The following is a 13,364-nucleotide window of genomic DNA, read 5'->3' on the forward strand; positions in this document are numbered from 1 at the left end:
TGATGTCTGAGTCTTCTAAAACGCATAGCACTCAGGCTTCACCTGAGTACCAGGAAACCCTGCAGTTTTTCCTAGAATGATGTGGGTAGCAATGCACATTTGGCGCGAAGTTGTGAACTAATTTCCCCACCGTACTCAACCCTCAGAGGCAGAGAAAGGTTGAGACCCTCGTAAAAAATTGTTCACTTCCTCATGCTTGTAGGACCCAAATATGCTTATAACCTAAACCACAAAGAAAACATCCAAAGTTATCAAGGACTTAAACAAAAAGACCTTTATTATTATAAAAAACTAACCAGTTTTTTTAAAAAAAGACCTAACCAATCTTTGGGTGACAGCAACAATGGAAATATTCACCAGAGTAGTATCTAAGGCAATCATGTCTCTGAAAAAATTTTTTCTGGAAATGCCAGCTGAACTCAAAAGATGTGCTCTGGGGTCAAAAATGGGTCAGGTCCATGCCCCAAATAGTCAGAGAAAATGAAATGCAGATCTCCTAAGAGCTCAGGTTACTCCTCATTTCCTCCAACTAATAAGGGGAACAAAGTCAGCTTTCCTGAGGACATTAGGATGGTGACTGATGAAAAGTGTGGAGACTTGCTCAGTGTTGGTTCAGGTGAAATGGATTCTGTCACAGAAATTTTCAGTGACACTAAGCCCTGGGCAGTTAGAAGGTAGAATGTAAGTACACATGCTTCCCACATAACTAAAATTATGGAAAATCTCCCTACTGTGGAGGATGGGATTTATGAAAGTTAGACTACCGAAGCCTAAATTTCCTGCAGTGCTGCTAACACTGAACAAAGTAACTACATTTCCTACAAATCTAAAAACTCCCTCTCATGTGTACTGTCATGTGTCCAGAGGGTAGAATTTTCACTAAAAGATTCCCCACATTCACAACACACAAAAAGCCTTTCTCCTGTGTGAAATCGGATGTTTCTGAAGAGGAGAGAGCATCATAAAAGATTCCCCACATTCACAGCACTCATAAGGTCTTTCCCCAGTGTGAACTCTGGTGACAACGGAGTCCAGCGCAACAGGCAAAAGATTTCCCACAATCACTGCACTCATAAGGTCTTTGTCCTGTGAACTCTCTGATGACAACGGAGTTGAGAGCTAAAGGCAAAAGATTTCCCACAATCATTGCACTCATACGGCTTTTCTCCAGTATGAACTCTCTGATGACAACGGAGGCTAGAGCTATGGACAAAAGATTTCCCACATTCACTGCACTCGTATGGCTTTTCTCCAGTGTGAACTCTCTGATGATAACGGAGTTTTGAGTTACACATAAAAGATTTCCCACATTCACTGCACTCATAACGCCTTTCACCTGAGTGAATTCTCTGATGAACATGAAGGTAGGATTTTGTGGTAAAACATTTCCCACATTCACTACACTCATACGGCCTTGCTCCAGTGTGAACAGACTGATGACCCCGGAGTCCAGAGCAATAGGTAAAAGATTTCCCACATTCCCTGCACTTGTAACGCTTTTCGCCAGAGTGAATTCTCTGATGAACATGAAGGTAGGATTTTGTGGTAAAACATTTCCCACATTCACTACACTCATACGGCTTTTCTCCAGTGTGAACAGACTGATGACCACGGAGTCCAGAGCAATAGGTAAAAGATTTCCCACATTCCCTGCACTCATATGGCTTTTCTCCAGAGTGACTCCTTTGGTGTTGATTCAGGCTCCACTTCTGGCTAAAGGACATCCCACATTCTCCACACTCATAAGGCTTTTCTCCAGAGTGAATCCTTTGGTGTTCATTCAGGTTATCCTTTCTTCTAAAGGACTTCCCACATTCACTGCACTCATATGGCTTTTCCAATGAGTGAACGTTCTGATAATGAAAATCAGAGGTTCCTCTAAAACATTTTTTACTTTCAGGTCCCACAAGACACTGCCTTTCAGTATGGCCAGCATGGTCTGGAACAAGAGTGTCACTGCAGCCAATCACTTTTTTACATTCCTTCTTGGTATGGTAATTCTTTCTGTTTTGACATATAACCCCTGCCTTCGAGATTTCACTTGGTTTGACTGGGGTATGTGTAGCCTGTTGCTGAAGTTGTCCCGAGGCAGTAAGGATGCTGTGTCCAACCTTCTGACTGGTAAGGAGCTTCTGGGACACACTGAATGTGCCGCTCTTCACAAATGAGGCCCTGTCCACACCTCTTATGAAACACTTGCCTCTTCTGTGCTGCTCCTGGTGCTGGTGACACTTCGTACTGAAATAAAATGGTTTTGCACACGCTCCACACCTCAACAGTTTCGGGCTGTGTTGTGTTCCCTGCTGCTCAACCAACTGGAAAATGTCCCTTAAGACCGGACCACAACTCTTACAGGGGTGGCTGTTCTGGGAAGACGAAGGTACTTTGGTCTTCTTTGCCTGTGACACTCTTACAGAAACGTTCTGTTCAATGGATGCCTCCAGATCCCGTGTTCCACAGCAGCAACCTGAACAAAAGGAAACACTGGTGAATTACATGCTGACCCCACAGCCAAAAGTTATCTCGTTGGGCCATGGTGGCTCAGTGGTTGAGGGTGGCTTATGAACCAGGAAGGCCACAGTTCGATTCCCAGTCAGGGCACGTGGGAATGTACACAAACCAATAAAAATTATCTGAAAAAGAGCAGATGATGTTTGAGGTAAATATAAAGAAATGTGCATGGACCAATATTGGACAGCAGTAAAGACAGGAAGAGGAAAGGCTGACTGGGTGAGCAAACCTATGTGGAAATGGCATGGTTTAAAAGACAAGGATTGAAAATGCCTCTGTTATCTGCAGAGCTTGCACTACGTGACCCTAGTGGCCTGTTCTGTGGTGGAACTTTGTTCTTAGGAACCACAGCAGCTCCTGCAACACCGAACGTTACAAATCAGAGGACCCCATAGAGTATGTCAGCAGGAATTCCAATAAAAATCCCCTTGGCCACAACCTATCCCATGAATATAAGAAAAATCAAGAGTTTAACAATTTTAAGTAATATGCACACAAGGACAGAATAACTAAGTACATTAAGCAAATAATAAATGATCCAAAAGCAGAAAAAATAAGTTAGTAGAGAACTTCAATATTCCCCTTTCACAAAGGCTAGATCATCCTGTCTGAAATAAATATGGAATTACTATAGTTTGACTACATTTTAGAGCAACTCTAATCCTGTATATATACAAAACATTCCATTCAAATGCAGAAGAGGCATTCTTGTCAAGCCATACATGAAACATGCTCTACGTAACGAAGTTGTTACCAAAAGGGACCAGGGTACAGTAGGTCTACCTCAGGCCAGACTATACTGGGTGGGTTCTTGAATTTGAGTAGCAAAGATCTGTCAACAGGAGTCCAGGCGATTTTGAGAGTGCATTTGTTAAAGCCAGGGACATAGAAAGGTCACAGGAAAGCAGTGAGTCAAGGCAGGGCTGCTGTTAGGTCACTGGGATGCCAGGGACAAGGGGAAAATGTAGGTAAGATCAGGAGTAAGCCTGGGATGAGCTGCTGCCACCAGGTGCTCCTCTGGTTGAATGACCAGTGAGAACCCTTAAAGTTTAGAGAAAAGTTAAAAGTTTAAGCTAGGAAAGGGGCATGGGCATAGCCTAGAGTGAGCTGGCATTGAGTCTTTGTCCTGAGGACCTCTTCTTTTTCAATTTTTCTTCATTGATTTTAGAGAAAGATAAAATGTAGAAAGAGACATCATTTGTTCCACTTAATTATGCATCCATTGGTTCTTTTATGTGCTCTTATCAGAGATGGAACCCACCACCCAGATACATTGGGTCAATGCGCAAACCAACGGAGCTACCAGACCAGCACTGTCCCCAAGGTTTTCTCTCTCTCTTTCTTTTTTTGTTCCCGAGGGCGCACATCTCAGGGGAAGGTTTCATAAGCATAGTCATAAGCTTTTCAGGTGCATTTGTAATATGCTGATGGTTCAGAATTAGTGTACAAGGAAGGTTGGGTTTGTCTTTTGTTCTGTTTAATGTTTTATTTTTTATCTTGAGTCTGTCTGGTTCTAATGGGGTTTTTGTTGTTTGTTCATCTGACTTTATCATTCGGTTAACGTTATCTATCCTTGGGTTAACTGGCACAAATGACATTTATTGGATCCCTGTTCTCTATTTTTGCAGACCAGGGGGGTTCGAGCTGTGAATTCTTTGATTAGAGAGGGAGGTGTAAACTATTTATTTTCACATGTTCTTATCTGGGGAAGATAAGCTCTTAGATTCACAAGCTGGCTGTAAGTTGTCCAAATTGTTTCAGCTTGTTTAATTTTCTTGTCTCAGTTTCACTATCGCATATGCCCAAGAAGTTTTGTAGTTTCTTATCTGCCACAATGGTAGGTCAAAAGATAAGTCTCAAACTTGCAGAAGAGATCACTTCAAAATTCTTACCTGATCACAATATAAGAAACTAGAAATCAATTCCAGTTTCAAGAAAGCTGGAAATTCATAAATACGTTGAAATTAAATATAACACACTCAAACAACCAGTGGGTCAGTGAAATTAAAAAAAGACCTTAAAGCGATCTAGAGGCACCCAGCCAGTGTTGCTCAGAGGTTGAGCGTAAATCCAGGAACCAAAATGTCACTGGTTGTATTCCTGGTCAGGGCACATGCCCAGGTTGTGGGCTTCCATCCTTTTCTATGGGGCAACCAGGAGGTAGCCGATCGATGTTTCCTTATCATTGATGTTTCTATCTCTCTAATTCTCTTCCTTCCTCTCTCTCAAAATCAATAAAAACATATAAAAATATATATGAAAAAACCTCACAAACATCTAGAGGCAATTTATATAGAAAGACAACTTACCAAAGCTTCTGAATGGGGTGCAGGAAATGCAAGCCTAAGAGTAAATTGTATACAGATAAACGCCTATATTAAGACAAATCTGAAATACACAGCAGCCTAACCCCGCTCCACAGGAAATTAAAAACACATCAAGAAAGTAAACCTAAGGCTGGCAAAGGAAGCTATCAATGTTAGAACTGATATATATAAAACAGAAACAGGAAAGGCAAAAAGAGGAATAGCATGCCCTGGCCGGTTTGGCTAAGTGGATAGAGCGTCAGCCTGGGGACTGAAGGGTCCCAGGTTCGATTCCGGTCAAAGGCATGTACCTTGGTTGTGAGCACATCCCCAGTTGGGGGTATGCAGGAGGCAGCTGATCGATGCTTCTCTCTCATCGATGTTTCTAACTCTATCCCTCTCCTTTCCTCTCTGTAAAAAATCAATAAAAATATATTTTTTAAAAAAAGAGGAATAGCATAACTAAGGGCTGTTTTTTAAATTTTGTTACTTATTTTTTTCTTTGTTAATCCTCTCTGGAGGTTATTTTTCCCATTGCTTCAGAGACAGTAGAAGGGAAGGAGGGAGGGAGGAGAGTGGAGACAGAAACACAGATGTGAGACACACAGACGGGTTGCCTCCCACATGTGCCCCATGGGGGATGGGGAGTGAATCCACAACCCAGGCTCATGCCTTTGACCTGGGATTGAACCCGAAAGCCTTGGGTCCCTGGGCCGACGCTTTAACCACTGAGCAAAACAGACCAGGTCCAGCAATTTTTTTGATAACATGCACAAAACTGGCTAAACGTTAGCTGCATTGAAACAAGAGAAACAATACTCAAATAAATCAAAGCAGAAATGAAAGACATTACAGCTGACACTATGAACTACAAACCATCATCAGAGATGTTGGCAGATGACATACAGACACTACATACAGAAAGTTGTCAAGATTCCACTATAAGCTTTGCAAATTAATAAAAAAATAAACGTACAAACATCACTTCCATTTTTATACACTAACAACAAAATTTTTGAAGATGAAATGAAGTAGTCAAATTTACAACAGTATCAAAAACAGTAAAACACACAAAATAAGTTCAAACAAATAGTTGAAAAGTGTGTGCATTGAACACTGTATGACAGTGATGACAAATGGAAGAAAACACAAATAACTGAAAAGAAATCCCATATTCTCGGATCTGAAGATTTAACATTGTTGAAATGTATTGGGGCTGCAGGAAGAAAAAGGGGCAGTGCCAACATCCCAGCCATAACAAACACAGCAGCTGTCCAGAAAACTGGGCAAGCAAGTTGTGTCCACACGTGAGAACTAAGCACGCTTCCATGAAAGGAAGTTTGGGGAAATGGAAAGCCTAGTCCAGGTCACTAGGGAGAGCGAGCATTGGTTGTTGTTGTTGAAGTGAGATGAAGTTTATGGAAGCTTAGGACAGTGAGGGGAAGAGAAGGACCCTTAACAACCGATGGGGGGCGATCCAAAGGGCAGCTCCTGCTGCCCATAGCTGCCTGGGTGCAGGACCCTTAGAGCTTAAACCAGAAGAAACAAAGTACAATCCTGAGGAAGGGGGTGGGAGGGTGCAGGTGAGCTCAAAGAAGAATGAACCAGAAGAGTGATGTTCTTACCCAGTGAGGATATGAGAGCAAAATTCTCCAGCATCACATCGAGGTATAGGCATCTCTGAGCCTCATCAAGGAGCTGCCATTCTGTCCCGGAGAAGTACACAGCGACATCCTTAAAGGTCACACCAACCTGTCGGAATGAATACGCTGAGTCAGTAATAGTCAGTCTGAGAACCCACAATCCTACTCTTCTCCACAACCAACCACCTTCCAGGGCCCCCCAGTTCACAGAAGACCCCCAGCTTTGGCGCCACTGCTGCCTGCTCTCTCATCCCAGTCCCATTAATCACTCTTATCACCCTCAGCAACAACAGGCAGGATAAGGGGAAGGGAAAGTGAGGCAGATAAATGCCATCTAAGCTCTGGGCCATGCCAGAAGGGCTCCATCATTAATGCCACACAAATCCACTGGGATGTCCCAGATCATTCCTGCAAGACACAGCAAAACAGGGGCTTAAAACCACACCCCAGGTACCCAGGACCATCAGCTCAAACATCCTCTAATTATACACACCATTGTGTAATCTCTAGCTGCTTCATGTCTTCAGACCTAAGATCTGCCCCCTCAGCTCCACCACCTTTGCCCTGGTGCACAAAAGCGCTACCAGTTTTGCGTATCTCCATCCTGGACCCCTCCCCAGATGTTAGACCCTGTGTCCATCTGCTCACTGGATATTCCCACTCCCTGTTGAAACTTCTAAAAATGTTAAAAGAACCTTCTGAAATTCCCAAAGAAAATTAACCTACCACCATCTTCCCCAGCCCAGTAGATAGAGCCTGCATTAGTTCAGCTGCTACGACCAAAAACCCTAGGGTTGTCCTCATCTCTTCCCTTTCACTCTCATAGCTGTGTACAAAAACAGGGCACATGCTCACCTGACAAGCTCAGGGAAGGCCGACATGGTGGCCTGGCATACAGTGACCTAAAGTAACCACAAAGTAAAAGTATATTCTTACTTTTTATCCATTATCAGGGATTTTCCTGCTTTGCTTGCTCCTGATTCCTCTATCACCAATGGATTTTATGTCCCGCCTTATGTCTTGCCCTTTGATTCTGATGTATAAAACAGGTGGTAACATCCAGGCAGGGTGGCTCAGTGGTTGAGTATGGACCTATGAACCAGGAGGTCATGGTTCTATTCTAGGTGAGGCCACATGTGGGGGATTGGGAGCCTGATCCCCAGTATGGGGCATACCGGAGGCAGCTGATCAATGACTGTCTCTCATTGGTAGTTCTCTCTCCCTCTCCCTTCCTCTCTGAATAAAAACACATTTTAAAAAACATTTAAAATAAAATACGTGGTAAAATTGACATTTTTGAGAGCATTTTTTCACTTGGTTGAGATTGTGGTTCCTGGCAATTGTCAGTTTTGCTAAAAAAATAAAAAAATAAAAAAAATACAGGTTTCACCATTTCTAAGTTGACATCAGAAATGGGACCACCTTGATGTAAGCTATGGCCTGCACCTAGGATACAGGGATTGGGGGTATCCCCAGAGTCTCCCCATACAGGAAATGGAAAAATACCAAGGGAAGAGTCTGGAGATGGTATACGGTTGTGTCACCGTGAGGGAGGGGCTGGGACACCCTGTGCTTCCTTCTTTAGTTTACACAAGGGGTTTTTAAACTTCAGGACCCATGGGACCACTAAGACAACCACCGATCAGCTCCAGGTGAGCAGGTCTCCGCTGTATCCCCGCCCAGCCCTGCAGACTGGTGACCTGTAGACAGACTCTCTATCCTTAGTGCTGCCCCTTTCCAGCTCTGTGACCTTGGGCAAGGAATCAACTCCCTGCTCCTCACTGTCCCCATCACCCCCGCTAAGGTGAAAATCATTCAAACATGTAAAGAACTTCAGTGAGTTGATTTGAGCCAAACTATCTACAATTGTGGGAAAGCAGAATCTCAATGGATTAGGATAATGCTCCGGAGAATGGCAATTTTGCACCTTGTTTTATACATTATCATCCAAGGAGGAGATGTAAGTCGGTTACATGAAATCCACTGGTGATGGACTAGGGAGACAGGAGAAAGCAAAGCTGGGGAAACCGCTGGGATTGGATATACTAGGTGTACCAGTTAATAATGAGGATTTTGTAATCAAAGAAAACACGATCATTTAAAGAGAAACTCAAAAGTGCTTTACTCAAAGTAATGTCCATCACTAGCTACACATTTCCCCTATATTTCAGGTAATTTGTGGATAGTGTCCCAATAGAACTTTTCTTGTTTTGAGGCAAACCATTCAGAGACCCAATTTTCCACTTCTTCGTACGTTTTGAAGTGCTGCTTAGAAAGTGCGTGTGCCATCGATCAGAACAAGTGGTCATCTGAAGGAGCAAGGTCTGGTGAATACGGTGGGTGGGTTAATACTTCCCAGGCAAGATCTTTTAACGTGTCTTTAACTGGTTTTGAAGTGTTTGATGGTGCGTTAATGAGAAGGCTAACCCCTATTTTGTAAAAACTGCTGTTTGGAATTCTCTGCTGTTTTTCTTAGACGGCCTCTTATTCTAAAAAAATAACTTTGCTTTCTAGCCTGCTTTAGCCTGCTTGAATAATGAGGACGATAAACTTAGCTATCTGACCTTGTAGGCCAGAGACTAGATATGCCCATAATTTTAGCTGTCTGACCTTGTAGATCAGAGACTAGATGTGCCCATAAGTTTTAGAACTGTGTTTGTTTTCAAAGCCAGCAGCGAGATAACCACTAATTGCACAGAGGGCTGGCTCCTTAATAAAAAGGGAAGTTCTGCTTGTAGCTTTGCTTAGAATTTGAATTCATTTTCTCTAAGCCACCGCGGTGAATAAAGTGTGACTCCAAACTCTCCTGCATTGTTTGATTATTCCGGTTTTCTGTAACATTATCATGAAGAAAAATTACTTTGCCATGTCTTCTGGCCCATTCTTATAGTTTTATGATCAAAGCGTTTTACGATAAATTGACCTGGACGTTCTTTGTCTTTCACATCAAAGTCATTACTTCTAAAGCGTTTAGACCAGCATTCACAAGTATCTTGAGATGGAGCATATTCACCATAAGCTTCCCGAAGTATACGGTAACTTTCAGCAGCACTTTTCTTCAAAATAAAGTAATGAATTAAAACTTCCCGCAAATGCTCTTTTTTTGGCCCGCAAATGCTCTTTTTTTGGCACGAAATTCGACATTTTTAAGCGTAAAAATATCTATGATGTTAATGTAAGGTCTGGGGCTGGGAAAGCAGAACTTTCCTGATTCCACCCCCGCTGAGTTGGACAAGCCACAGCCGTGCTGGCGCCCTGCTGGACAATAAATAACCACCCGAGACTTCTCAAGGATGGCCAGAGTGTAGCTGTACCAGCTTCCCGCTCATAAATCACCTGCCACAAGCTACCTCAGATAAGCTACCTCGAATAAACCTGATTGGTTCAACAGCAGCATGAAGGAACTCTGCCAGGCACAGGCGGGTGTGACTCCCCCGGCCTGTGCCCTCGGACCTCGGGACCTCACCCGAGAGCTTTCAATAAACGCGATCTTTTGCTTTCACCCTACTTGTATTGGTCAACTTATTGGCTTTGGTCAGATTAAATCTTACATCTCAGATTAAACCTTACAGTTAACACCTTCAGAAAATTTGACATATGAAGTTTTGAAGCTTGTTGTCAATATAACAAAATAGTATACATATCAAATCGCATATATATCAACATATGTGTAACTCCATCTATTGAAAAAAATTCGCCTTATTAACCGGTACTTAGTGAAAAGTAGGGCAGCCTAGGGCACATTCCCTGGATTACGAGCTCAATCCCTAGTAGGTGGCATAGTGGAGGCAGGCGATCAATGATTCTCTCTCATCATTGATGTTTCTACTTCTCTCTTCCTTCCTCTCTGAAATCAATAAAAAAATATTAAAAAAAAAAAAAAAGTAAAACGACAGACACTTAATTCTTTTACTTAGGTGGGTGCAGGATAATTAACAGTCAATAATAAACATGATAACAATAACAATGAAGGAATTTATGGCCTCAGACCTGGAGCCCAGGTGCATTTGGCTATGCCCTGAGGAGGCCAGAAGAAGGTTAAGTTACAAGTTACACTGACAGTTCACAGGCAGGTTATCTTAGATGCAAAAAGACAATAGGCTCACTTAAGGTAAAGAGTGACCTTTGTCAGGGAAGATACTGGCCTAGGGCATGACTACCTACTGTAAACTGCTTTTCGTTAAAGGTTTTTTTGTGTGTGTGTGTGTTTTTTTCCAGCCTCTATGCGGTCGCCACTTTCGATCTCAGGGTTCTCTCCTGCAAGTTTTCGGTTGATTATTCAGCAAGTTTTCTGTATTTTAGTTGTAATTCCAGTATGTTCCTGGGGGCATGTCCGTGTAGCATCCACTTACTCTGCTGCCATTTTTAACCCTCCTTTAAAGTTTTGAAAGAATGCACTCTCGGAACAGGCGCCCCGGAGGCTGTTCTGGGAGGCAGGAATAGATAAGAGTAAGCAGACACAGCTCTGTTCCCAGAGAAGAGCATGCTGACCTCCCCCTCAGCGCTTATCAGTAAACAACCTCCTAGCTTCTGGTTTCTGTTAAAGTTCCTGTTTTCACAAAGTTTTCTGTTGAGATAAAACATACCATTCCCGTGAGAATAAGTCAACATCCTATCTTGCCCCCCACCTGCGTGTGGTTTTTGCCTTTAAAAGCCTGTAACCAACCCTGGTTCAGGGCTCCAGTCAGCAGCCTCTTGTTAGAGCTGTTGCCTGTGAGTCCCTGCGCCGCGCTTGAATAAAGAAACCTCTTGCTTTTGCATCGAGACTCGAGTTCGGCGTTTGATTTGGGGTCGTCGCTCTGCCAAAGGACCTCCCGGGGGTCTTCACGGCCTTACAGTTTTAATTTCAGACCATCCTTTGTGGTTACTTTGCTAGACGGCCATGAGGAGGAACATAAGACAACTGGGGGGCTAGCAATCCGAATCTATGCCAGAAACCAGCATTCTGATGCACATTCTTGCTAGTATAATTAAGCCCCATTCTTATCTGTAAAGCTTGTCCAGCTTTGCAGGACCTGTTTCCCGGAATACTCTCATTTTACAGAGGCCATAAACTATGAACCACACACAACCCCCACAGGGGGCTGGCAGCGCTGGTGCCAGCCAAGCCAGGCCTTTGGGTGTTATCTCACTTCCCCCATCCCAACGGGGTGGGGGTGGGGGAAGGGACTGCAAAGCCCCCCCCCTCCCCCCACGAAAAGTCCGGAAGCCTGGTCCATATTTGGGGGACAAAGAAACTAAGGGGATAAAAGGAAAGCTTCCTCCATATTCATCACCTGGGCTTTGGAGAATGACTCCCCTGAGTCACCGCACTAGTGCATCTGCAAATAAAGGGTTTTTCCTGAATCTTCCGAGTATCCGTGTTTTCCGGTCGCCTGGTAATTAATTTCTGCAACATCCATGCAGGCCTTCCTTGAGCTTGTCGGTTAGCATGGGGCCCCTTTTTTTCTCCACACCCCACTCTAGTCTGTTCACTCAGTGAAAATGAAAATGGGGGGGCGGGGGCGGGGCGCGGGACGGGCTAGCAATCTAGTTCAGTATCTGGTTAAAACTGTAGTCTTCCCCACTCGGACTCTCGGACTGACTTGGGCGGAGCATGTCCCCGAGGCCCCGCCAAGACTGACTTGGGCGGGGATGCGGGAACCCTCAGGGGCAGCCTCAGGAGGAGATATATAGGTCAGAGTCTCCCCAGGAGTTCAGTTCAGGCTTTGGATCTGGAATTCCCCTGGACTGGCAGATCTGCGAATAAAAGTTAAACTTTCCTCCCTCAGAGTGCTGGCTGATCGTCCTCCCGTGCATTCTGCCACAACAACAGCAGGATTGAAAAAACCTTTTAAAACCCAAACACAGCCCCTGTCCCCACGGTTCACAACCTCCCACGGTCCCAAGGACCCTCAGAATGAAGGCACATCGCTCTGTCTCCCAGACTAGACGGGACTCCGACTCAGACTGTTTAGGGCGCAGGGAAGACGGACCCCAGGATTCTGCGCCCTCCGGGGTCAGTGGCCCCCGCGCCGCTCCACCGGCGGTCCCTCAGCCCCTCACCCTCTCCCATCCCCGTCACACCAGGTGTCACCCTCGAACGCCTCGCGGTACTGACGCGGGGACTGGGCTGCAGGAGGGGACGGGTGCCCGCCTCGAGGCTGCAGGTTTGGGTGGGAGAAGCGGGGAGGCCCGGGGGACGCACTTACCACAGTTGGGCGCCTCGGCGCGGCCGCCGCCATCGACTTTGCGGGCGGAGGGGGCGGGGGCGGCGGGCAAGAAGGGGATTCGGTCCCGGCCCTGAAGCGGGTCACTCGCGGGGTCGCCGACCTCCCACCCGCTCTGTGCGGCAGGGACCACAACTCCCTGGGGTCTTCTCCCTCCTGCCACCTCAAAACCCACACTGCAATTCAAAGGACGAATGGACTCCGGCCAACGGTCAAGTTTGACCGTCAGCGAGATGACGCCGGAAGTCCCACCCCAATTCCTGGAAATCTCAGGGAAATGCTTTCAGCCTGATGTGTCATTCGCTCAAGTAGCACTCGGTCTTCTGGGTAATGTAGTTCCCAGAGCTCCAGAGGGCACATTGTTCTCCATTGTGAACAACTAGGAAGTTTGCCATTGGAGGGATCCGCTGGTGCTCCCTGGAGGGAAGTATTTGCTCCTGGTTAATTTTTGCAAAAACTCAATTCTGACCTGTCTACCTGTAGATTGGGTTTTGGGGCTCAGAACCACAAGACTGTGCAACCCCCGCCCCTTAGATGCCAATTCAAAGTCCAAAAGTTATCTGTGCTTCAGAGAGAGGAAGGAAGGGGTGGGGGTGGGGGTGGGAGAGAAAAACATCAATGATGAGAGAGAATCATTGATTGATTGCCTGCTGCATGCCCCCAACTGGGGATGGAGCCCACAACCCAGGCATGTG

General features: G+C 45.1%; 1 long non-coding RNA gene across 1 annotated transcript; it reads right to left on the reverse strand.

The window, feature by feature from the left end:
• Nucleotides 1-251: 251 nt before the first annotated feature.
• On the reverse strand, nt 252-12,919 carry LOC308235631. The gene is made up of 3 exons (XR_013959200.1): nt 12,652-12,919; nt 6,443-6,569; nt 252-2,467 (listed from the first exon to the last, which is right to left on the reverse strand). It is a non-coding gene; the product is annotated as an uncharacterized lncRNA (long non-coding RNA).
• Between the last annotated feature and the right edge of the window lie 445 nt (nt 12,920-13,364).

This window comes from Plecotus auritus (assembly GCF_963455305.1).
Source record: "Plecotus auritus genome assembly, chromosome: 10".
NCBI classification, from domain to species: Eukaryota; Metazoa; Chordata; class Mammalia; order Chiroptera; family Vespertilionidae; genus Plecotus; species Plecotus auritus.